The sequence below is a fragment of the Buteo buteo genome, chromosome 2 (assembly GCF_964188355.1).
Source record: "Buteo buteo chromosome 2, bButBut1.hap1.1, whole genome shotgun sequence".
Taxonomy (NCBI): Eukaryota; Metazoa; Chordata; class Aves; order Accipitriformes; family Accipitridae; genus Buteo; species Buteo buteo.
The window spans coordinates 51,986,339-52,012,344 of record NC_134172.1 but is presented as its reverse complement, the minus strand read 5'-3'; the positions used below and the strand labels follow the sequence as shown (position 1 = coordinate 52,012,344).

The 26,006-nt window shown below is 42.6% G+C and overlaps 1 protein-coding gene across 2 annotated transcripts in view; it reads left to right on the top strand.

The window, feature by feature from the left end:
* The window catches only part of EGFR (epidermal growth factor receptor), a 169,360-nt gene that overhangs the window by 6,979 nt on the left and 136,375 nt on the right, over nucleotides 1-26,006 (top strand). The gene's annotated exons all lie outside the window — the stretch shown is intronic.

Here is a 26,006-nt window from a genome sequence, read left to right as displayed (position 1 = left end):
AAACTTAAGGTGTTGGGGGTGGGGTAAAATGTCATTTACATACACATAAATAGCTCCGCTTCGATCTGGGTGAATGTTAAGTGGAAAGATAAATGCAGTCCAAAATGTTTGTGATCACTTTTTCCCATTTTCATCAAATGAAATAAAAATAATGCAATAATAGAAATAATGAAATATAATAAATAAATTTCTAAAAAAAGCTTGGTAGCTATTACATCCCTGGCCTACGTATGTTTGGTGCCTTCACTGTACCTTGCTAACCTCTGGCCAGAGTTAGAGTTGGAGGCTTGCAACCTTCTTGCTGGAGGTACACAAGCAGGCCGGCCGGGGCTTTGGGCAGGCGGCGGTGTGAAAGCTGCCGAGCAGTAGCAATGCCCCAAGGGCTGGCCGTGCTTCTGTGTACATTAAAAGCCTTCTCCTCCGTCTAGTGGTTACCAGTCTGTGGTTCCTTTACCTTGCAGAGGTGCCACGTGAAGGGTGGGTGGCCTCCCCAGGTGTACTCTCCAGCTCCCTGGAAAAGTGGTGGGCTTGCCAGGCCCCTCCATCCCAAACCAAAGGGAAAAAAAGAATAAATACAAATATGCAGGACCGGCAAAGGTGGTTTTGCCAGAACCACTCTGCCAGAGTAGTCAGCTCCTCCTGGGGCGCGGGGGCCAGTGGGGCTGGGCAAGTCGACAGGGACCATGTCAGGCAGGATGTTTTCCGAGGAAGATGTGGAAGGAAGGAGGAGAGGATATAAACCAGCTGTCTTGATGACAGGATAGCAGTATTTTAGCTCTGGCTTTTATGAGAAGAAAATTATCAGTTTGTGGGAATGGGTTTTGTGTGTGTTTGGTAATCAAAATGCGGTGGCATAATCCCTGCCTTCCCGTCACCAGATTCAGCAGTAAATATGAAGATAACCAGAAGAGCCCTGGAAATCAGCCCCTCTTAGCACTGGGGCACTGCAAGTTCATGCAGTGCTTCTCCTAGGTAGGGAAAAGTCTTATTTTACCTATCGGGAGCCACGGGACCGGAGCCACGGAGGCTTTGAATGGTTGCCTGAGGCAACACAGCTGGTCGCTGGCGAAGTTGCCTGCTAGGATTTTGGCCTCTCGCCCCACACCCAAGCCAACGATAAACACTGCCTGGAGTTGGAGATAACCGACATCCTATTCGGGGCTTACTCGCAAGCTTTGAAATGATGTCTCATGCAGAGCATCGTTTCTCCTCTTTCCTGAAGGCCCTTCTGCATGTCCTTCCCTGGGGACATGTCCCTTGATGGAGCCTGGCCGGAGCCTGGGCTGAGGTGACCTACGGTGGCATGCATCTGGCTTGGCTCCTTGCGACCGAAGCGGGCTCATTCCCCGCCTGTGGTAGGGCTCAGCATGCCTGACCCCTTGTTCCACCGCCCCAGGGGAAGCCCCGGCACCTCCTGAAATAACAGTGGCGTGAGACAGCTGCAAATCAAGGTGGGGTGTAAACAGCTGTAAAGTCTGAATTGTTTCCTGAGTTATGTTTTCTATGTAGCTGCAGCACAGTTGTGATGGCAGTTTTCATGTTTGCAAGGCCAAACTTAAAAAAACCAAAAAACCAAACAAAAGGAGACTATAGCTGCTTCTGTCTGGGGATATGTATACACCCCCCACCCCTCATTAAGATCTGAGAGACATATGTGCACTTTGTGAATCAAATTCAGCTTTCAGGTCTGAGGTAGTAAACATTTTTTCTTAAGAGCTGTGTACTTAAATTCTGCAAAGTGCAATTACGGCTGCACGTGCAGTTCCCAATTGCTAAGCAATTCTCTGATCTTGGAAACACCAATTTTTTCCATTGCATTAATTAATACATTGCATTGTAACTCATTGAGTCTCTATTTTTTTTTTTTTTAAATTCTTAAGTTCAAAATGCCTTTGTAGAACAATCGTGTTTTCTGAAGTTCGCTCAGGAGGTAAGACTAAGGAAGGAGCTTGTTTTAGCAGTTGGGTCAGTTATTTCAACAGTGCCTTTAGCAAAGAAGTAAGAGGCTGTTTGCACAAATCAGTAACTAGTTCCCATGATTCAAGTTCATTCAAGTCATTTGAATAAATAAATGACTTCTAGTAAATGAGACAACCTCTGCAATTAGGATGGCATGCTGCATATTTCATGTTATTTATTATGTGGTTTTCAATAGATATGATTAAGTTGGGTTACACTTGGAACGCTGGGTAGCATTTCAACACAAGCCACTTAACCAAAGCTTACATTAAAACGAGATACACATTTGTTTTGTACAGGTGGCATTGTGCTGTATCTTCAACACTTATGTTTTCGTATTAATTTTCCACGAGCAGATACTTAACAGGGAAAAGAAGTCACCTTGCCAAGTGCACCTCTGCTTTCTTTAATTGCAGTGAGGAATTCTCAAGCAGGTGCTTACCAAACATTTACAGTTTGCTGCAGTCTTAGCTTTCCTTCATCTCTTCTTGGGCCATCAACTCCAATGGATGTGGCATAACCAGAGATGCAGAAAACTGCTTTTCTCAGATGTGCTCATGGATTATGCACTATCCCTGGTGTTTCCGAGGGGATGTGCTTCATGGTTCACTTGCAGCTTCTGCTGTTGGGTTTGGACTTGTGATGAGGCATGGTAATTTGGTGTAGAAGACAAGGAAGAAAAGGTCTTCTTGTCCTTTGTTTCCTAATGTTGTTATTTTGTAGTTTGTCTTAATTTTAAGTAGCTGTATTATGCAATCAAAAAATCCCATGTGCTTTTGGCATTGTGAAAGTAGTATTTAAAAAAAAATATGGTCACTTTACTGCTCTGTCATAACTGGTTATACCACATACAAAGCAATGGTGATTAATTTAAGAAAATACAACCTGAGCTATCAAAGGCAATAAGTAGCTCTGGCTGATGGTGCACTCTGGGGATATGGAGAATAGGTAGGATTTGGGGACCTGCTGGCCCAATAAGTGTCTGCTCTATTCAGGAGAAAATTTTGCAATCATGTTTCTTTCCAACTTTTTCACTTAACATAAAAGATATATAAGACACTAGGGATACCTATTCAATAAAAAAAGCCTTTCAAAATAATGAAGATACCAAATCTTCAGTGCCAGATAAAAATAACATTTTGCATATGTGATCACTGTTTTTTCTTCTGCAAGTAGAAGTTACCAGTTCTTCTACCTGAAGGTGTTGGTGGTAAACTCTGCACAAACTATGACTTTGGAAGCTGGAAAAAACAATTCTTCTTCACTGCCTTTAATCATTGGGAAGGGAAAGCTGTGGTAAGAGCAGATGTGACTAATGTTTGACAAGCTTGCTTCTCGTGTTAAATCTGAAGGTACAGAGATCATCTACTGGGCATGTGAAGACAAGGAAATCTTCCCCACAAAAAAGTGGCGGGGAGATGTCCTCAAGTCCCTGAGTGCGAGCCCATCAGTGGTTGGCACGACATTCTTGGGAACTGCTGAACAGAAAGTGCCTTTAGTCAAAAGCTGTTAAATGTGTGGAGTGGTTTTTTCTCCTTCATTTTTATTGCAGCCTGTTTCTCATGAATGGAAACTTGACATTCTCACTTGTTGAACAGGATTCAATTTGTTTTGCTGCTCTTCAGACTAGTTTTGCACTAAGTCCATCCCTTCCCCCCTCCCTGTTAAAAACAAACAGAAAACCCCAAGTGAAAAACCGATGAAACCAGAACAAAACAAACCAATTTTTTGGAAACAGAAGTGTTAGCTGGCAAAATCCTGACTCTGGAAGCTGTTTTGTCACAGCTAGACCATAATTGAAGCTGTTGGGCCTCCGCATGAACATGGGTTTTGCACCACAGAGCAGTGTGTAGGACACGGGGCCCTTGGTGTTTGCTGAGAGTTGGGAAGTGGTGGAAGTGTGACTTCGTTTTCAGAGCCAGACTAAGGAAGGGAAGTCACTCTCTGAAAAACAAGCTGTCAGAAAACCTAGTAACAGCCTTATCTCCCCTTCCTCAGATACTGATCCGGGTCTTTCCCAATGGACACCTCCGGTATTGTGAACAGAAGATGAATTATGCCCAGGAAGAGTGTTTTTCCCTCTTCAGGTTCAATATTTGAATTCTGACTGGTATCTGATTGCTCACAGCAAGACTGTCCTTACCAAGGCACAATGGCTGGCAGGGCATTGAACGTCCATACAAGTGTTTGGCTTTCTAATGAAAAACTCTCTAGCTGGTCCTTGTGTACTCCTACATGTTGGGGACAGAGCACAGGCTTCTGTTTGAAGTTTCACTCGTGGAGCAGGGGAAAGTCAACGTTAGAATTGAGCTGGTGTCTTTGTGCAGCAGACTGAATGAAGTGCATGAGGCTTGCAAGGTGGTATCAGCTCCATGTTTTGCCTTTATTGTCCTGGTTGTAGCATCTAGGTTGATATTGATGCCGTTATCACTTCCCCAAAATTAATGGCAGAAGTTCAGTCTTTGAGAGTAGGAGCAGGGTCAAGTATTTCTCAGCAGATCCAGAAAGGGAAATATGCAATTCATACTTATGTTGCATGCTCAGCTTCCACCTACCTGGAAAGGACGATACGTAGTTGAGTTGCAGCAGTTTTAATTCGGTGTAAAGGGAAAAATGTGATCTCTTCCACTTGTAATTCCTAATCTGACCACTTGCAGTGAGGATGTCTGCAGTAGGAGGTGAAGTCAAAACTCGAGCATCTTCAGTTATCTGGTAGGATCTGATCATTTCTTAAAACATCTGTGTTAGGGTACATGCCCAATTAATGGATCAGTTTGATATTTGCCTTTTTGTTTGGGATTTGAAAGGATTATCATTGAAATGCTCTCTTATTTCCATCTGGTCTTCATAAAGTAATTAAGTGTTGAACAATGGTATTGTCAGTCTGTTTCCTACCTAATAAGATCTGTAAGGTGCTCTTCTTAATGATGTTATTATTTCAGAGCTGCTCTTGTTCTCTCTTCCATCCTTAATGAGGCAGATCCCCTAGGCAGCATCACTTTATCACAGTTGTCTGTGGTAGATGAACTAATCCAGCACCATGGAAGTTTGTGTTCATCAGTGTGTAAGGTGCTCCCATCAGTATGTGTGGATAATTCTCCCTGACACTGAAAAGATTTGTCAAGCGCAAAAAAGGAAGAACAGACCCTTTTTCTAAATGAAGATCGTCTTGATTCAAACAGCAGCAGTCTGGTTTGCATCAATGAGCACATGGTATTCAGTGAATTAAGAGTAAAAATAGCTAATTAACACCTTCTCTGTTTCTTTTGCATCTGGTCATTAGTACTATGAACCAAATTAATTCATGATAGCATAGGGCATGGAAGGTGCTAATGCCAAGGTCAGGTCAAGAACTTAATTCTTTGAGGTTCTGGACAGAAATGTTCCCTTTTTTATTGTACTGCCTGTTTCCCAGAGCTGCCTCCGTGTATCATGGAATTTAATATGTGTATGCTTGTATGCCTAGCTGATGTCTGTATTTTGTATTCATATGAAGAGAAAATCTGAATTGGTTATGGGCACTTGAAAGGGACTCGGGCTATTTTCTTCCAGTTTAGTATGGTACCAATTGGATCCTGTCTATGAACTAAACTCAAATACTGTTTCAAAGATTTGGATCATTTCAGAAATAGCAAACATATGACTTCTGAGTAAACAGACTAGTTATAATAGACAGGATTAGAAAATGGATTGTTCTGGGCCAACACTGTACTATTGAGAGTGATGATATCGTATTGGTAATTGCACTGTTGGGCTTAATGGCCCATAAACTTTGATAAAAGCTTTTGTAAAATTGTCAGCAATAATTCCCTCCATTGTTAGATTGCCAATGAACGTCTTCAGTCCCTGGAATAAATTGCTACCATCAATTGTGTTTATGTAATTATATAAAATAAGACTTTCGTTCTGAAAGTGTAATAACTCAAATAAAAAAAAATAATATAGCGTCAGCTGAAAATTAACGGGTCAGGTCCACAATTGCTGTAACTGCGCAGAACTCTCCCACCTGAGTTGGGCCAGGGTAGGTTTACACCTGAAGCTGTAGTCCCATGTGTGGAGAATAGGCGCCTTTTCATTACCTCTGCCAAGCGCTCGCTAGGTCAGCAGAAATGGGCAATGTCGCTGCAGGTTTTGTATGAAAACTGAAAAACAGTTGAAGTTTACTATAGTTCTATTCTGTCATTAGTTTTCTCTGTGGTTTTTTTAGCATAACAGTTATTAGAATGTGAACATTAAAAAGGTGTAATTACTTTCACAGGCATTAATATGCCATTCAAAAAAAAAATGCAGAAGCACTTAAATTTTGTCCATAGCTTACAAGCTGTGTCAATGTATGGACCCTTTCAAATTGTTCTCACAACTACTAACTTCCTATCTTTCCTTTTTTTCCCCTTCATCCCTTCCACATGATTGGTTAAATAACAAATTATCAGCCACAGTGTGATACAAAATGGGCTATAATCCAAAGCGGGAAGAGAAGGAAGTTCTCTTGCAAGAAAATAAATAGCACAGGGTATTTAACAGTGCATTAAGCAACATAGCTGTTAGACTGCACTGATAATACAGTGATGAGAGCAGGAAAATACTCTATATGTCATTAGTTTAGTCAAGCGGTGAATTGCTCTGGCTCTGATATTGTTGGTGATATTCAAACATATCTAATGCAGATGCATTGATAATGCAAAGCATAGTGAAGAGTTGAACATGGACTTTCCACTTCTGCAGCATGGCATGCAAAGAAGGAGCTGCCTTACCTGCCTGCAGGTGGAGTTTCATTTTTATACTCTAGGGAGGAGGGGAACAGAAACGTTCCTATTGCTAAATAGGCACAGAGTCTGTCCTCCTAGAGTTATCGCTTGCCTGTGTTTATTTACTTAATTTTCTTTAGGGGGTGGCAGCAGAGGTAGGAACATATCCTGGGGCAGTATGTTCCCCAATCTCCACCTATGCAGCTTCAGGAGCGCTTTACCCCAGAAAAACATAATTCTTAAACTAATGATCTTGACTGGCCCACTGTCTGTGATAAAATTGCTTGCTCCATCTCCACCTTCCTGATGTATTTGGCAGCAGGTGGTAAAGTGGAATTCAAGGAGGGCCTCGAAGAGAGTCTGGCTCCCCAGCTTCAGAGAGTGCAGCTTTGAAGAAAACCACTGCAGCTACATGCAGGGGAGTTCATGGAAAAGGTAAAATCATGGAGAGCTGGAGGAGAAAGAAGAAAATCTGGAACTCTTGCTTCTCAATTACAGTAACACTGCAGCAGGGACATGCATCTTCTATTGAGGCTTGATCCAGCAAACCTTAGGCATAATATCCTTTTGAAGTCTATGGATATTTTGCCTGCCAGGACTGCAGGATCAGGTTTTTTTATTACTTTATTTGCCTAAGAAAACTCTTCTCATCTAGTTTAAAGGGAAAAACTGACATAGAATACCACACTGTGTTATATGAAGACTATGCCAAAAAGTAATTCTCCTGAAACAGAAGGTAAGATTAGAAATTATGATCACATCACAAGGTATTGTGGTGTCAGTGTTATAACTTGAAATGAGCCTTTTGCCTGGGTATGCTTAAAAGTAAGTCTAGTAAATACATATTCTGGTAATTGTCCTTCCACTTTCTTTTCCTAAAAAATTGTTTCCAGATATATTGTTGGATGGGATTAATATGGGTGAATTCTTTAGGTCGTGTAAAGCGGTGTGGCTTCAGCATTGCTTTCTGCCAGCCAAAGCAGTGATTTGATGGTTTAGCAAACAGGCAACGTCTCTAAACTTGCTGGAATGAACTTGATGGAGTTGAGTGGCATTTCACTTGCGCACTGGATGTGTTGGAGTCAACACTTTTACATGGGAGTTCTTACAAAGAGGCATGTGTGTGCATGTGTATACATCTCTCTCTCTCTCTCTCAATTATTTACTATAGCCCTGAGATGATATGTTAATATGCAATTCTTAGTTTATAGAGGCCTCTGGCACTCTTGCTTTATACTTAAGGAACAAAATGGTGTTACCACAGCAACTGCTATACCACCTGGTACTGAAGCAGCTCCCGTCTATGTAGCACTTAGAAAAGTACATTAGACAGATTTTTAAAGTGCACGTAACTAAAGTGAGAGTAGGAACTTAACACTTGCTGAACGCTACAGTAAAAGGAGAGCATGAATTTGTTCAGAAGTTGAGAAAAGTTCATAATGGAAATAATAGCAATAGCTCTGATCTAGCAAGCTGCTTTGGCAGATGCATTATTTCAAGTCTATGTGTGATCCCTTTGAAATCAGAGGAGTTGCTTGTAGGCCTGGAGTCGGTACAGGTTCAGGAGCCTTGTTGTACAGGGGACAAAAATGACATTGTTTAAGGGAGCGATGGTTTTGAGAGGCTCAAGTGGCGACAATTTTGTAGGGCGTGACTGGCGAGGGCAGATACTTGGCATTTCTCAACAATGAGCCACTGAAGATGATTGAAATGGAAGTAATGGGTAACTGGAAGTGTCAGAAGTTTTGATTTGTGGGCGTGAGTTTTGGACAAGGTTTCATATTACATTTGTGCATCACCTGTATTTGATAGCAAGGAAACGGTGTTGGGGTGTGTGCATATTATGACGTTTTGCTCTCTCTTAAACCTTAATAAATAGACTTGCTGTCTATTTATAATGTGGTACATTATAAAAGTTTCTGTACAATAAAATGTAATTGTTGTAGTTGAGGCAAGAGACCTAGGAAAGACTAGGAAAGGTTTTAAGCTAGTCTGGACTCTGTAGGACTATACCTTATAACTGAAAACCTAGTAGGGTAAGGTCAATATCCTATTTAGGAATTTTCCTTTTAAGATGCTGTGGTATAGGAAGACTTTCTATGCTAATGAATTTACTACATTTCTTTGTATTCTTAATCCGTATCAACTCTTAGAAACTGAGCTGAGTATCTGTGCATTAATCAAACTATGTGCTTAGAAAAAGCATACTTGGGATTATGAGGAATTACATATTACTCTTGGTAGCACTGTGTTCACATGATTACTATTGATTACTGTTCTCTTGTGGACTTCCCCCACAGCTACTGTTTTTGTCAGATTGCATAAAACAAAAGCACAAATGCAGTTTTCTAATTCTTGAAATAAAAACCAGAAAACCGCTATGCACGTATGCTGGTCCCTTTCCCTGTTGACAGAAATTTCTGGACAGCACCTTTAGTCTTTGAAAGTCTTTAGTCTTGAAAGTCTTCTGATTTTTGAAATCACCATATGAACAAAATTCTGCATAGGTGCTAATCCAAAACTGTATAAAAATGAGTCCTGTGCTCTGCAGCCTGAATTTTAGTCTCGTCTACTACTGTTCACCAGTGAGCTATTGTTAGTTGTGAGATAAATGACGTGGGGGCCTGGAGGGAGCAACTCTTCTAGTGGTGTCTCTGCTCCTGCAGGGTTACTGTGCTCTCTCTCCCCAGTATGTTCCAGGACTAGTCCTGGCGATCCACCTAAGGACAGGCAGTGCTGGGGATCTTGCATCGTTTCTCCCCCATCAGGGTCCTTAGTTGGGTAACTTAGGAGGGAGCATTGCAGAAGTTTGTCTCATCTGCTATAGCTGGATGTTCAGAGCTGAACCTAAGCCCTGGTGAAGCCAGGGTGCCGTGAAAATGCCTGTGAAAATTCACAAGTTTTGCGTGAAAGCCATGTTGGATGGAAGGCAGCTGGCCTTTTCCCCTCCTAGACTGAGTCAGGTAGGCATGAACACTTAAAAGATCACTTTTGGATGATTCTGAACCTTTACTTTTTATGCTTTCACTGTGGTATAAACTCCAGCGCTTGCGGTGATATTCCTTCTTTGTAATTCCTATTCTGATCTTCTTCACAGATACTCTCCCTTGATAAGTATCTTTATTGTCACTTGTACTTTAGGATGGTGGAGCAGGCTTATACTCTGTAACCATCCTACAGCCTCAGTACATTTTGTTTGAACAAATGCCAAAAGCACTCTGAAGTTCACCAAGTTAAAGGCAGTGACAGTGGCTGTATCCTGGGACTGGAAACTTTGCATGCGGCATCTTTGCGGTGCTGCCCAAAGGATAAGGAACGCTAAGTGAGGTGGACCCCAAGAAGTCTCTTCAGTAACTCAATTTAGTTCTGGTACAAATATGCCACGGGGCTCCAGCTCATGAAAGATTTTCCACGCATATTGCAGTACTGTATTAAACGAATAGATTTTTAGTGAAGGTATTCAGACACGTAACATGTATGATAATTCGCCTGAAACACAACAAAAAGAAGTCAATTTGTAGTCAAAAGTAGAATTTTTTAACGACATATTTTGTTGTTTGTAGTCAGTGTTTTGAATGCACTGCAGCAATAATTAGGCAGGCAGTGATTTATCTCAGAAATGTACATACACCTTTAAAAATGCAACCTGTCTGCCTGATACCCAATTAATCACTCACCTCTGATGATAAACTCGATGTTATGCAGGGAATGCTTTCCAGCACTAGCAGGATTTTTAAAAGCTGCTTTAGATGTATATTAAAAATGGTTTTGGAGACAGAGAGACAGAAAAGCTTAGAAGTCTGATGACTGTTTATCTGAAAGGAGTTCCCAGGGGCAGAGGAACTGGGTTCCCTGTTCATAGTGGTTTAACCAGGCAGGGAATTTATTTGGTCGTCTGCTCACAGAGACATTGAGGGGACAGTCTATTTTAAAATTCAAAATCACAGGCAGCGAGATTATTCCAGTACATGAAGTTCAGGGCCTTGTTTAAAGGATGCGGTGGTAGCAAGGGCTGATACCTGAAGACGTTTTCTCCGTAACTTGCAACCTATGCACAAAGCGAAAGTGAGTGACTGATGTCTGGGGGAGGAAGCTTCCCAAGGCTTAGAAAATTATTTCGTAGGCTCCAAATTTCATTGCACCAAATTTATTTATAATGCTTGGTGCTCCTTGTTTAAAATGCATGTGTTCACTTTCTGGGTTTCCTGATTGTATGCGATGCGGTATGCTAAAAAGAGAGTGCTTGCTTTAGCTGTGGACTAAGTTAAACACCAGAGGCTTCTGAAAGTCATATAAGAAAGTCTTTACTCTGACAGCAGAGTTTCATTTATAGGGAGGAATAGCAAACATTTACCTGTGCAGCTGGCAGCTGCATGGGCAGCTGTTATCTAAAGCTAACAGTGCCTTTACATGCGCAGGAATGGAAGGGGAGAGTGTAAGTATAGCTGCAGCATTGTGCTATGAAAACACGAGGTCACATTCTGCCCTCAGGTAAATCTTCCACAGCCCTGCCGAAGTGCTGAGGTACTGTACTCAGGACTGAAAGTAGACCTGGGTCTGCAGCCAGGAAAAGCAGTGTTCAAAAGCAGGGATGCAAGTCTTTCAGGTTTGCTCCCAGTCTGGGCTGCCAGGCATAAAGGGCTTGTGGAAAAAAAAGCTGTTTGTCCTTTATGAATCCAAGCCCTTGTAGAGAAGTCCTATGCAGTACTCTTTCAATTACTTCTTGTTGTTTTGGGTATTTATTTCAGGCCACTGTGTAACTAACTGCACTAAAGAATTCTGCATGGAAATAATAATTAATCTGTTGCAGATAAAGCAGGGGATTTTCATTTAGCATCTCAGAGTAAGTGCTGGAAGAAGTATGGCCAAGAAAAAAAACTGCAGCAAGGAGGAGCTAAAATTACCTGAATTCAAGTATTAAATCTTCAGCAGGTTCTGGGTTTTGAGGAGGGGTGGGGGTTGGTTTTGGTTTTGTTTGGGTGGGTTGGACTGACTGTATAGGGATCAGAATAATGGATTTCCCATGAGGTAGTCAAAAGAGGATTATAAAATCAGGATCTGCGTATTATAATTGTCTGCACTGTTATATAGATTTGATATGGTCTAAGCCCTGCCCCACTCCCAACCCCAAGTAATTGTACATAATCAAGAAATTACATGCTTCGATACAGGGCACACAGACTAAAGAAATTACATTTTTTTTCCTCCGGGCATTTACTTGACCGTAAAACAAAGGGCGGGTGAAGCCAAAATAGGATGTAAATGCTGGGGTCTTAAAAAGCGCCTGTGTGTGCATGTGTGGAAATTGCCACAAAATCCAATGGTTTTGGGAAATGTGTCCATTGGTAATTGCCTCTGACTTTCCAAGGAGCAGGTAGGCACCAGCCAGGGCCAAGAGCTACACGGGTGCTGCTGGGTGGGAGATGCCCCCATGGGAGGCCCTCTCCTGGGGCACTGGGGAGGGAGGGCTCTGCCTGCCCCGCAGTTCCTGGCACCGCTCGCAGCCTCGCATGCTGGCCCCGCTGCACGTTCACTCTTTGGCCCCGGCTTGCCGGCTAGAGTGGTTCAAGTCTCCTTGATAAGCTGGAAGGTTGTGTTTGGGTTAGGCGTGATTCACGGTGTTAAAACTCGGCTAGGTGAGGGATTGCTTAACCTCTTCCTTAGGGTCCTCTTAATTTATCCATCGATAGCATTTTCTGGCAAAGTCTGTCAGGATTTGTAAGTTGTGGAGCAATAGAAAACAAAAGGGGAAGAAAGAAAAAAAAATCTATTAAGCTTTGAACTACATGTTGTCTACAAACTGCCATTAGCCATGACTGTCTATTTATTAGTTCACAGCTTTGGGATATTCTGCTTTCATTAATATTGAGGATTAATCTGCACTGTGTTTTCGTGCAGCATTAGCAGCAATCCTTCTGCTGAATACAAATTAGTTTTTTTGCTGCAGTCCAAATTCAACTATGGGTAGAGGTTTAAAGAGGATATTTATGGGACACCTGCATGGAGTAGTGGGTTCTGGTTTGGGTGTTTGGAAGGTTGGTATTTGGGGTTTTTTTGTTGTTTGTTTGTTTGTTAGTTTTTTATAAAGCGACACTACTTTCTGCAGCATGCCAGGATAGCAGGTGGGATATTTACATCTCCTTTCTTGCTTTCTTTTTTTAAGGCATTTGATCCCGTAGGGGCTTAGGACTTCATAGTGTATTTCCATCAAAAAAGAATTTGGTCCTTTTATACGTTGGCAAAATCTCAGGACAATAGTTGGTTTGCAGATCTTGCATCATTTCTGAATACAAAAGAGCTTTGTAAGCAAAAACTAGCCTGCAGTAGCTGAGAAGCCTGGAAAAGGTGCTGAACAACTTCTACACTTAACTAATGTGGTACAAGGATACTTGCAAACTGGCTGGATCAAGCCCTGAAGAAGGGGGATGGAGACTTCTCCCTGGCCAAGGAACCCAGCACCAGTCTTGGGCGTGTTGTGTTTGCTTTCTTTTCTCCCAGGTCGAGATAGGCTTATTCCTTTGCCCAGCCACTTGCCTGTTGCCCTCGCCAGAAGTTTTCAGGTGGGTGAGCGCATGCAGGGCTGATTTGTGCCTCCGGATGAAGCTCCGAAGGAAGGAAAAGCAGCTTATAGCTGGGTAGTTTGGGCTTGCTTTCCCCCAGGCAGCAGTGCCAGTTAATTTGCTGCCCCCAGGGTATTGGTACCTGCAGCCTTTTTCTTTGGGGTGAGCAGTGGAGAAGAGAAGAGCACCATGTGATGGCTGTCCATCATGTAATTTGATTCAAAAGGTGCTCCCTCCCCGCAATCTTTATTTATTTTTAATTGATTTTTATTTAATTACGTGCATTGGACAGGCAAGACAAAATCCCCTTGATCTTTGTAGCGTTTTGAAAATGAATGACAGTGAAAACGTTTGTTCTTCAAGCTTCATTTTGCATCTCGGCCCTGGGCCCCATTTTATTGGCAATTTATATCCATTAGAAAGAGAAACAAATCTCCACAGATCCTGTTATGTACAACAGCTTCCCATCTAAATTTGAAGCGTAATCATGCACTAACATTGACTTGACCAGTATTGCTAGTGGCCTTCATGTTAAGCGGATAGTTAAAAGCTTAATGACCCCTTTGAAACCCAGTGCTTGCTTTCTGTCACATATCGATGGTATTCTGTGAGGCCAGCAATTGAGGTTTTTTTCTTCTCAGTGGTTTTTAGAGAACATTTCAACTGCTGGCACAGTTTGTCCGGTCCATTTCCCGCGTTGGTTAAGATCGAGCTGTTTGGACAGGGCACATGGCCATGTGCCATCACAGCCTAGTGGGTTCATATAGCATCCTCAGGATTTCTTCTCAGATCTGGTGAACACTCATTAACTTGCTTTCCCAGTCATCGTGGCAAGAAGAGAAGTTGCCAGTTGGATGAGAAATTTGTATGATTCAAAGGAAAATCCCTCAGGCCTAGTACCTACGTAGCATTGAATATTTTCCTTGGTGAACCTCGTCACCAGGAGGTTTGCTTGTGGTGTAGTCTGAGAAGTAAAGGCAGGGAGGCCCTAACACTGAGTTGTTGCCCCTTGACTTTGTCCATAGTGGGCTTTTTGTTATATGGCTTAAGGGTGGAGAGGGCAAAAATTGCTAAGTACCTGGTTTCTAAGTATCTGTGATGAATGACAAAAAGTAGTGCACAGAGGTCTAAAATGCAGCTGATTGAAAGAGTAGCTGGTTTGAGATTTGGTAATGGAACAAATTGCTGGAAGCTTTGGGATGAAGTACATAGGGATGCTCACTTTTTATGGCACTTAGCAGCAGTTTGGCACAGGAGTGTATAGCACAGACCAGATGCTCCATGCTTTTTACATAGGATTAGCACTTTAATGCTTTTAGTCTCCTGCTCCTACCAGACAAACGTCTGCATCACGCACTGGCACCAACTGAGGCCTTGGGCTGTTGGGTGAACATCTCCGGCTAAACACTGAGGAACCTGAACAAAAGCAAGTAAAGCTTTCGCACCTTGCTATTCATAGTTTCGCATCCCCTTATGAATTAAATTAATTTAATTAAAAAAGGCAGCTGGTAAAACCGAGAACATACTGAACTTGGCATTGGTCCTCTTGTGCAAGTCTGGGACTCATAAAAGACTTGGACACGGGATGAAGAACCTTCAGCGAGAGCCCCTGGCCACTGCCCAGGACAGCTGCAGGGACGCCGCAGCCTCCTCTGCCAAGCAAGGGTGTTGCAATACACAGCCACTCCTGAGCGCAGGGGGTCTTTCCCACTAGCTGCCCTCTTCCATGGAAAAACATACTCCCAAAAGCAAAGATGGAGAGCCGTTCTCCTCCTGGGATTGACCTGGGGGTCGGATAACATGTTTTGAGATGCCACCCTGCAGCCAAGAGATTGAATAAGCACTTAGATATATCGGTTCGCTCTTTGGGACACTTAACAACGGTTACAGCGCTCGGTGTTCCCCAAAGTTGTGTCTGTGTAACCAAAGGCAAATGGGTGCTTGTGTAGGCAGCAAACTCTCCTGCAAAATCTGGCTTTGTTCATCCTTTGTGGTGTTAAGGGAAACTGTGCTTCCAGATCAAGCACAGTGCTGCACTCTGTCTCCAGGAGATCTTTCTGCCTCTTGCCAAAGTGTTTGCATGCCTCTTCTTCTGGGGGAGCACTAGGAGAAGTTGAAGGAATGCTTAGGAAAGGCGGGGAGGGTTATTGGGGTTTTGGCAGGCCTGTAACCAAGGAGGTTTCTGAAGTCCCAGTTCTACCTCTGGAAAGCTTGTTGTCATGTTATGTAGAAGGAGCTCTGCTTACAAAGGAGTAACTTGCTGCCCTCAGTTTATGGAAACGCACAGTGGGTCTGTACCCTTGGGTGGTTGATTCTAAGACCAGTGGAGCTATGGTTTCTTTAAAGTCCTAAATTAAAGGATAACTTTTATTTTTCTTCTTAAGCTGTGCAATTTGGCTGTTTGCAGTATTCCAGAGTCGGGCGGCAAAATTACTGTTGGCTTTCCCACAATAAATCCTTGACCTTCCCCACCATTTAAACATTAGCAGATTCCCTGCACTGTATATGGGGGTGGAGAAAGGAGCTGTGGAGTTACACACACACACTGACACACACACACACACATGTTTGTAAGTAGCTTCTAGCAAGCACTTGGCCTGCAATCTCAAGGCAGTGTTTGGGGTTTTGTTTCCTCCTCTGCACAGTACTGGACATAAAACAGCTATGTTGCAAAATGATATTCTACAAGTTATGTCAAAACCGTCACTCTATACAACTCGGATCACGTTCCCTGGGGAGACGCGTAACATTTGTTGGTGTGCATCTGTGCATCCTCCGGTGCCCAGCCCAAAGGGCTCTTGTGGTGCTTGGCTTCTTCCTTCGAGCTCTCGTGTTCACACACTGCTCTGTCATCTGGTGACGGTTGCAGAAGTTGAAACCTGATCTGTGCGTGATGCTGATCATCAAGATGTAGAGTGAAATGGAGTTTTTCCCCCGTACGTTTCCATGAGTCTCAGAGTTCGGCAGCTCGTGAGCTTTATGTAAGCTGATGGATGCTAAAGGAATGCTGAGCGCTGTAGGTGTAGGGTAGGGAGAGGGGCAGGGAGGATGGTTTCAGGGCTGCACACATCTGTTACCTTCGTGCCATGCTCACAACAGAGCAGCGGGGGCTTTTTGACACGTCGGATTTTTTTCAGTTCAGTTGCTCGATCCCGGCTTTTGTTTTGTACTTGTCCTGGTTTCAGCTGGGATAGAATTAACTGTCTTCCTAGTAGCTGGTACAGTGCTATGTTTTGAGTTCAGTATGAGAAGAATGCTGATAACACTGATGTTTTCAGTTGTTGCTCAGTAGTGGTTAGACTATAGTCAAGGATTTTTCAGCTTCTCATGCCCAGCCAGGGCACCTGACCCAAACTGGCCAACAGTGTATTCCATACCATGTGATGTCCCATCTAGTTTAGGAACTGGGAAGGGGGGGGGAGGGAATCGCCGCTCGGGGACAGGCTGGGTGTCGGTCGGCGGGTGGTGAGCAATTGCCCTGCGCATCATTTGTACATTTCAATCCTTTTATTACTACTGCTGTCATTTTATTAGTGTTATCATTATCATTATTAGTTTCTTCTTTTCTGTTCTATTAAACTGTTCTTATCTCAACCCAGGAGTTTTACTTCTTTTCCTGATTTTCTCCTCCATCCCACTGGGTGGGGGGGGAGTGAGTGAGCGGCTGCGTGGTGCTTAGTTGCTGGCTGGGGTTAAACCACGACAGTACTTTACCATAGTTTCACATTTCACTGTTAATTATTCACTTGCCGTGCCAGAAATAGGAAGTTTGGAGAAAATACCGAGCCAGCCGTGAGTAGGTTAAGGAAAGATGAGCAAATACTTGTGTCGGAGGTGATTAGCTCCATGAGTTACGCTCCTGTTCAGATGGAGCAGATGAGCCTTGCGTGGCACATTGGAGCCAAGCGTGAAAATAACGGGTATGGGTGTCATCCATGGCAGATCCCAAGCCGTTACCTTTGAGAATAAACCAGACAAAACGGCGTCTGTACGCTTCTAATGGCTGAAAGACCTTATAAGTTACAGAACACGTTTAAAACGGAGTAAAAATATACGGTGTATTACAAATCCAGAGAACTATCGCTAGTTACCCGGTTTTGCTAGGCTAAGGTTACATCCTGGGATGGAAAATATGAGGCTCTCCTTTGCCTGCATGTTCTGCAATAACATTTTATCAGCAGGCAAACTCTCATTAAATACACCCCATCGGCGGAGCTCCGGCTGCCAATTTTTGAGTGGAAACATTGTATTAACTTGGCTGTTCCCTGCAGGATATTACTCTTGGAAAATTATAACAAAGTGAACAATCCCCAAATCAGCATTTTTCATTTATAGCAGGCCATAATTTACAGTACGGTATGGATCTACGCCTGCCTGGAGAATTCCCTGTCTGCCGTGGCAGGGAACAGCATGCATTTCTGTATTTGCCCAAAGAAAGCATTTGTCTTAAATGTACATGGCAGTTTGGATCCACATGGCCTCTGCCTTTCGCTGTGTGTTACATGTAATGACTCATTATCAACTGTCTAATCCCGGACTGCACATCCTTTTTAGGACCACAGTTTATCTCCTTCATGAAAATGACATGCGCTTCCCAGTGCCAGAAGTAAAGGACATGGTTGTGTCCCACTGACCCATCAGATCCCAGCCTGCGATAACTCATTTGAGGTGAAGACTTTACAAGGGAAAGAAAAAGATGCTAAATAAAAATCCAGCACCAAACTTGTTAAAGAGGAGTTTCAGGGTGCTCAGCTAAGATGACTAAGCAAGCCATCTCCTTGCACTCCAGAAATTTAATACCTGTAGCATCTATAATCATTTACTTAACTGCATAAAGGCAATGCTGTGGTTTCGTTTAAATTTTGGAAGCTTTAAGTAAGCAATGTCCTGGATGTCTGTGAAAAGAGTAGAAAATTTTGCTATTACAGGAAAGGGAGAAGAAACCATGTGGGTTTTTTCCCTGTAAAGTTTTCTTTGTCTAAGTTAAGCACTTTACTGCATGTTCATAGGTACTATCCTCGTAAGTAGTTATTCCCTTTTGTTTGCATAACAATTTGTATCAGCAAATGAAAACACAATTCAAGCTATCCATTTTGGCACTTTCTTTTCAATGAAGGAATGCAAATACTAAATTGTAGCATGCTGGAAATGTTCTGAGTCCTGCATGGGCGGGGGGGAGGGGGGAACCAACCCCTAGTGTCCACAGAGGTGAGGTTGTTGGTGCATTTCTGTATGTATTTATTTACATGTATCCATGGAAATGTATGTATATGTACATTCATATTTTCACACATCTGCTGCATAGAAACCTTGATTTTTTAAAAACATTGCCAATGAAGTTTTTGTCAAGTGGCTTTAGTCTAACTCGCTATCAGTGATTTCACGACAATGGGAGGAGAGCTATTCCGGTGCCAGTACTTCTGAGAGTGCCAGCCTTAGATACACAGTCTGTGGATATTATTGTATGTTAAAAAATAAAACAAAATAAAATTTACTTGGGGAAGTATAGGTTTTTTCCATCCAAAACATTCTTTTTTTCTTTCCTGCTGGAGCATTTTGCAGAGGCTAGATGGGAAAGTATGCTTGCCTTAATAATGTTAGAGATGGGGAGAAGGGGGCAGATATGGTCTGCGTTAGTGTCGTTCATTCCCATCAGCTCCAGTACGGCCTCTCCCTTTCATATTCAGTTTCATTTGACTTAATATTCTGCTTCAAAAGAGGGCAATTAAACAAAAGGTCTGCACTTTGTGCCAGCATCTTTGAAGCCAACCATGAGACTCCATTCCCAGAGGATGAAAGATAATTTCTGAGGAGGCCTAAAATTTCTAGTGCGTAAACAAAGTAAGTGGATGGTTTTACTAAATGGCTGTATTTATTAATAATTGGATTAACTGCCTCTTATGGTTCTACACCCGTTGATTTTTGCATTATTGTTCTGGTAACTAGCTCAGTCTTCTCAACACCTGGGAGGTGTAGTGAGTGATGGCTGGTGCTGTGTCTGCCCACCTTGTGCTACTGCCTGGAGAACAGGATGGAAGTGAAGCTGCCAGATTTTTTTTTTTTTCCAATAAATTTTTTTTTAAGAAAGAAGGCAGCAGGAATAGTTAGATCTACCCTGCACCCTGGCAGGTGATGAAATTGTATGGAGTGACCTTTTGGGGACACTGGGAAGTCACGTTACTTTCATTACTGTCCTGTGGTTGTGCCATTAGAGTGAAAGGACCTCTTTGACAGTTTTATTTTTCTTTTTTTACATTAAAATACATTCACCAAGACTAGGTTCTCCATTCCAAATTTGTTATTAAGAGTCAGCATATTTAATGCCTTTGTGGGTGGGCTCATAAAAACCTGATCTTGCTTCACGTTCTTTGCATAATGAAGAAGAAAAAGTAAAAACACCTCTGGGGGATTGTGATAATTGAAACCTAATTCCCAGGTATTTAAGCATATTAATGTCTTTAAAGACAAGGCCAGGACTTTGTACATATTTGTGGGAGGGGAAAAAAGTTCATAGCCTTTACATTTTTTTAAAATTATTATTATTTTTTTTAAATCCAGCCTTCTCATTGTTTCATGGAGACAATGCGAACTGCTGGATTACATAAGCAGGAGCAACATATAATATACTGATTTTGATTTTCAGCCCTACCACTCACTGAAGGGAAAGTAGATGCTTCCTGTGCGGTTGTACTTCTGTTGAAATTCACTTTCAGCTCCGAGGAGTTGAGAAGAGGTGCCTTTCTGCACTTCACTGGTGGAAGTGCAGCGACCTGAAAGGCCCATGCCAGACCTCACCCCCTTAAGGTCGTGGGCTATTCACCATTACGCTCTGCAAAGGTTGTTCGTGCCTCTTAAAGATATGTGGGATTACTAAGTGAAGATAAGGTTGGGAACTAGCGCAGTGTAACCTGTTAGCCCAATCTGAGCCTGCTGTGCAAAGAGAGGGAGTAGGAAGCTGAGGGAGGAGGCAGTGATGAGACTAAATGGAAAGCCCATCTTGCTGCTTTTCAACTGAAAGGTATCCCTACTTTTCACCTTCCAAAAGAGAAGGTATGTTGTTTTGGTTAGTCACTGGGTTCAAAACCTAAGCCTTGGCTGTAATGAAATGTAAAAATATAAATAAATAATGAGAGAGAGAACAATTGTTTCCCTAAGGCTAATCTGAGGAGGTTGATTCATCATCTTTCAAACATGCAGTGATACAATTCAAAATACCCCCCCCAGCAGTTTAATACCAGAAATTATTCTATAGTTAGTAGAATATGTATGCAAAATCTAGCAACTTGCTTGTAGCACCCAATTTTGACGTTTCTGGGGAACTTTTCTCTGCCAGTAAAAGTGCTTTATGAAATTGATTTTTTTCATGTACTTCTTTTCAATCCTAATCCTGCCTTTGCAACACAAAGCTCTGCTGCATCAAGCACAGTTAGGACCACAGGTCAAGTTCAGACACATGCTTCTGAGTGAGACTGGACTGGTTGAAGGAGCCACCTCTGCCCAACACAGCCGAGCCCACCAGAGGGTCTGCAGAGGGAAAAGCACCTCCATTATTGGAGTGTGAATCTAACACCTTCATTTAAATCACCGATGAGCTAACTCCAAACTGCGTACAACTGATATCGGTATAAGAAAAGCGAAAGCTCAGAAAGCCTGGGGAGGCAATTCAGGTTCTTTAGGATGCAGATGTTCACTCTCAGCACAAACCCTGAAGTCTTATAGTAGGCTGTGTGAATTAGAAGTGATCAGCAGTGTTGACAGCTTTCTCCTGGAGTAGCAGTAGGACTAACAGAGCATCAAGGTATGACTAAACTAAAATGATCAGTCTCGGCACATGGTCTATGCAACTGACAGTTAGAAGGCTGTGTGTGCAAGGGCTCTCATTCTGATCTGGAAGAAATGTCCATGCTGATATGCAGAATTAGGTTTTAATTAATGCGGAAATCAGGATGTGCTGTGTGTAGTACCACACCTGAAAAGCATAATCTGACTTTTAGAGCTGAAATGAGATTGAGTGGGTGATGTTGTAGAGAGTCTGCTTTTATATAAATCTCTGGGGAGTGGCAGGATGGAGGAAATTCTCGTATCCCATCATCATATGACTCATGTTTGCAGTGGATCTCTATCCTTCGTTTGATAGAGAAGTCATTTGCTATGCTCACTGGCCCACAGGACTGTGTGTGTTAGCAGTTTTAAAAGCATGTAGGATTCCTGGATCACATAATTATAGATAGGATTTAAGGTGCTTCATTTCTGCCAAGAGAGAGGCAGGACATTACAACCGGAAAGCTACTGGACAGTTCCAAATGTGTATTGGCTGCTTTGCCTTTATGGGTCTTCTGGCCCACCCTTCAAAAAGGAAAATTGTTTTTATACCCCTGGCTTTGAAGTTGTTAATGGTTTCTCGCTGTCCTGGTGAGTTCTTGGGATTCTCCTGATCTTCTGTGTGGAAACTGGATGCTTGCCAGCTGCACAGGTTGGTGTGAGCTATTCCCACAGGGCTCTTGCTGAAGCATCAGATATGGCAGGGCTGTTCTAACCTGTTGTTGGGATGTCTCCAAGTTCTTGTAGATAACGTGGTTGAATTCCATACGTTTGTCTTTGGGGAGAGATTTCTGGGTCCCTTCCCACATTTCAAATTGGTACTTGCCTGCATACGGTTAAATGTCCATGGCCAACACTGCAGACTGTTGAATCCCTTCTGCATAAGACACACAGAGATCTAATGCGTGGACCTTGGTTGGAGGAGTAAAGCTGTATGTTTTGCTTGCATTGTCTCATTCCTCAGCATTTGGAAGAACAAAGGGGTTTGGGGAGGAGGGTCTTTTTGTTGATTTTTTTTTAAAAAAATGCTGTTGCATGGGCAGCTGATGCGTAATATGGGATCTGTTAGACATCTCTCATACTAGCATTGCTTCTCTATCAGGGAGTTATCTTAAGGTTTTTCAGAATGTCTGCCCTGGGGTCACAGACTCCCTCTAAGGCTGCTTGTGAAGAAAATTACTGCAGCCAATCTTTTATGAATGGGAGACAATGAAGTCAGGAGAGAGACTTGTAGTTGTCTGGTATAGTTACTGGCTTTTCCTACCTTTCTCTGGAAAACATGCATGTTGTAGAAGAACCATCTGTCCTCTTGTGCTGAGGTGGTAGACCTGATGAGTGACTTGCTACCTGGCAGATTGTTATATGCAATTAGGAGCTATAGTGCTACTGAGATGAATGCTGATTGTCCTGTTTTGTACAGGTAATTGTATTGTGTTTTGTATTTCAGCAGAGTATTTTTTTAACGTGTGTTGTTCCTGCATGTCATCCTGTTTCTGTTCCTTTAGTCCCTTCCAGGTGACAGCGTGCTCTGTTTTCATTACCACACAAGAATGAACTTTCCATAGTCCCAATCTTTGGCTTAAGCATGGGGTGCCTGCTTGAATCTGTGGACTTTGTAGTCTGAACTAAAAGCCAGAAAACAAAAAAGGCTTCAGACGTTGTGGTGGAGGAACATTTTAGTGGAGACATTTCAGCCCAGCCAGTCATTACTCATCCAAATTCAGTGGTTGCACTTAGCCCATGGGGGGCGCATTGCAATCCCATACTGTAGGGAGGAAGTACAAATACGGGATATTGCCCCAGAAAGAAATTTAGCTTATTTTCACAGTGAAACTCTGTGTGTGTGTACTGTTGACCCTGTGGCCCTGATACCAATGGAGGATGCAACTTTGCCTGTTAACTTCAGCAGAACATTGGTTAACAGTTCCTGTGCTTAGTTTTAAAATGAAATGATAAAACTGTAAAGAAGTGTTTCTGCAGCAGCTTAATGTCCTGAAGTCTCTGCTCCTTTTGCATGCAGAGATCTAACATCCATTCGGCTTCACCTGCACTTTGCTAAAGCTTTGGGATTTTAAACAATTCTCAGATTTGTTTAACATACATGTTTTCTGGAAGCATTTAAAATAAGATAGTGTATTTTCAAGTGTCTAAAGAGATGGAAGGAGGGATGGAAGTAAGAAGTACGGAGTTATTAGGAGACCTAACAGACCCTTTTACATTGAAGCCATGATGTACATAGCACATGGCTACAGGTAGGAATGACAGGTTCATTAAAGCTAAAATGGAAAAATTTGTATATTATTTTTTAAAAAAAAAAGAGTAAGAGCTATGATGGACATGTAGAGCAGACACTTCTTTTACCCTTAATGAAGAGCCAAGTCTGTTTAGTGTAGAAGGTTGGAGTAACTTCTCATCAGGGCTGTGCATGCCAGGCCATGTCTGAGCAGGAATATTTTCTCTTAGTTAATAAACATTTGTTCTTTGCCTGGGGTGCTAAACAACCCTGTTGTTCTGTTCTGCCGTGTGGAACACCTCGATGAGCTTTACAAAGGAGACAAAAAAATTCAACTTGGCTGAGCAGAGCTCCTCGTGTTTATATTAAAAGCTGGAACGTGCCCCCCCTCCTCTGCCTTGAACTTCTTGATTGGTGAAACTACTCCCTGCCCTCTCTGAAGAGCTTCAAGTTGAGACAGTTTCTCTGCAGCAGTAGCAGCCCTCCCCACCAAGGTTTCGGCTCTGGGATCCCCTGCAGGAACAGTGGAGGCGGGAGCCAGCGTTCCCTTCGGGTCATCTGGTGGCAGGACAAAGTGGCCGGAGTAAAGGGTAGAGCCCGCGGCCGCCATGGAGAAGGGTCTCCAGAAGGAGCCCCTGGGCTCTCCAACCCCTGTATTTACACTACATGTGGTTGCATCTCACAAGCAGGTGCTAACCTTGGTGGAAGAGCTGTGCTGGTGTAAGTGGAGGGGTGAATGTAAACTGATGTATCAGTGTAACTTCATGTGTGGCCAAATCCACTCTGAAAAGTCAAAGCAGATTAGGAGAGCAGAAAGCTGTCTGTTTAATGGCGAGCAGATACTTCCGAAGAGCACAATATGTGGGTGGTGGTGTAGCAGAAGATCAGTGTGTGTGTGTGTGTGTGTGTGTGTGTGTGCGAGAAGCTGAACACGAATTAACTCTGTATTGAAGCAGCCCTGTCGATTAAAACCTATACACTCTTGTATTTATTTCATGGCACTTAGGAAGGGCTTCTTCTGTTATTGTGAACATGGCACTAAGACAGCTGATACCACATACTGTGTTTTTATAATATTTTAGCAGCACAATTTTCTCATGAAATATTTTCTACTGGAAAGAAAAGAGCAGGAGAAATGATGCTACAAGCCCGTTACTAATGCACCAACTTTTTTTTTTCCTAATACACTCGTGCCTTGCATGCCTTTTAAATGCAGCATGCAGTTTAACATCTGTTGGGGACTTGTATTTGTTTGTTTTCAGAGAATACAAACTGGTTTGATCCTCACTTTTAATTCAGGAGGAAGGCTTGAAAAATCACTGTTACACAAAACCCAACCCAAATGGTAAACTTAATGAACTTTATATATGGCACAGGCATAAAATGGAGAGCTATTCATAGGCTTCTAAAAATTAGTGAATCATGTCCACTTAAAGTAAATTGAATTGTATCTTCTGCCCTGGCCTCTGAATAGCAGAGATTTAGCACTACTTTGTTGCAGTAGTTCATATTCAGAACATCAGATAAGAGCAGATATCACAGAATAGATAAAAACAGTTCACTTGAGGGTTCAACTCCAGTAATATATTGTGTCTACTAAGAGCACCTTAGCTTTTGTTAGAATTAATATCATCCTTTATCTAGTTATTTTTCATGCAAATAATAATAATGATAATGATGATGATAATAATAATAATAAAAAATAATGATAATAACGTACCCTGTGCTGAGAAAGATGGTATGATTTCACTTCTAATTGCAAGATAGCAATTATTCAAGCATCGTAAGAAAAATCTAAGGATGATGCAGTACAGCTTGGATTCTCATCAGACTCAAAAGGCCCAATTCGTTTCCCTGGCAAAACTATCAAGCCCTAAATCAGAATTTCAATCAAAACCGTGTCTGCTGCAGGATGTTAAATGGCTGGTTGAGCCCGCTGCCTTTCTTTTGCAGCGTTTAACAGAGGCGATAAGCCTTTCAGAGCGGTATTGCCCTTCCCAGCCTCAGCAGCAGCAGTTTTTTAGTGATTCACAGCTTGGAAGAGAAGCCCCGAGGCTTCCCAGCAGGGTTTGAGAGCTGCATTCCCCATCCCACAACCATTTCTTGACCTCTCTGGGAGACTCAGTTGCACAGGAATTGGTGTAGAAGGTTTGGTGGGGTTTTTGCTTTAGCTTATTTACAGTGCATCTGGAAGCATTTGCAATCTAGCAGGGATTTTCCTGGTTGTGCCCCAAGCTGGAGCAGGGGAGCAGCGTGGCTGCAGAAAGCTGTTGCAGCCATCTGATGTAAAGTAGTTGTGCAGTGGGAGGATTCCTCCCTCCCACACTCAGCACTCCCTTAGGAAGTTCACTTTGGGAATTGTGTTACTGTATTTGGCCAAGAGGACCATGCTTATTTTCAAAACATCCTGAAAACGAGCCTTACTGAAATTTTGTTGCTGATACTTTTTAAAAAAATTTTATTTAATCTTCGTTGCAGCCTTTTCTGAAATAAGATGGAGGTTTAAACTTTTGCCTTTGCTCCATCCCCAAGTTAAACACCACTGAAGTCCATGCCATCGGTTGAATGTTCAGCCATTAAGCAGAACTTAAGCTAATCGCTGTACTGATTAAACAGCAGTTGTCACCACTCCCCCAAGTGAGTTGCCTGGGAGATATTCTTGTCAAGTGATCATAAAAAACCGTG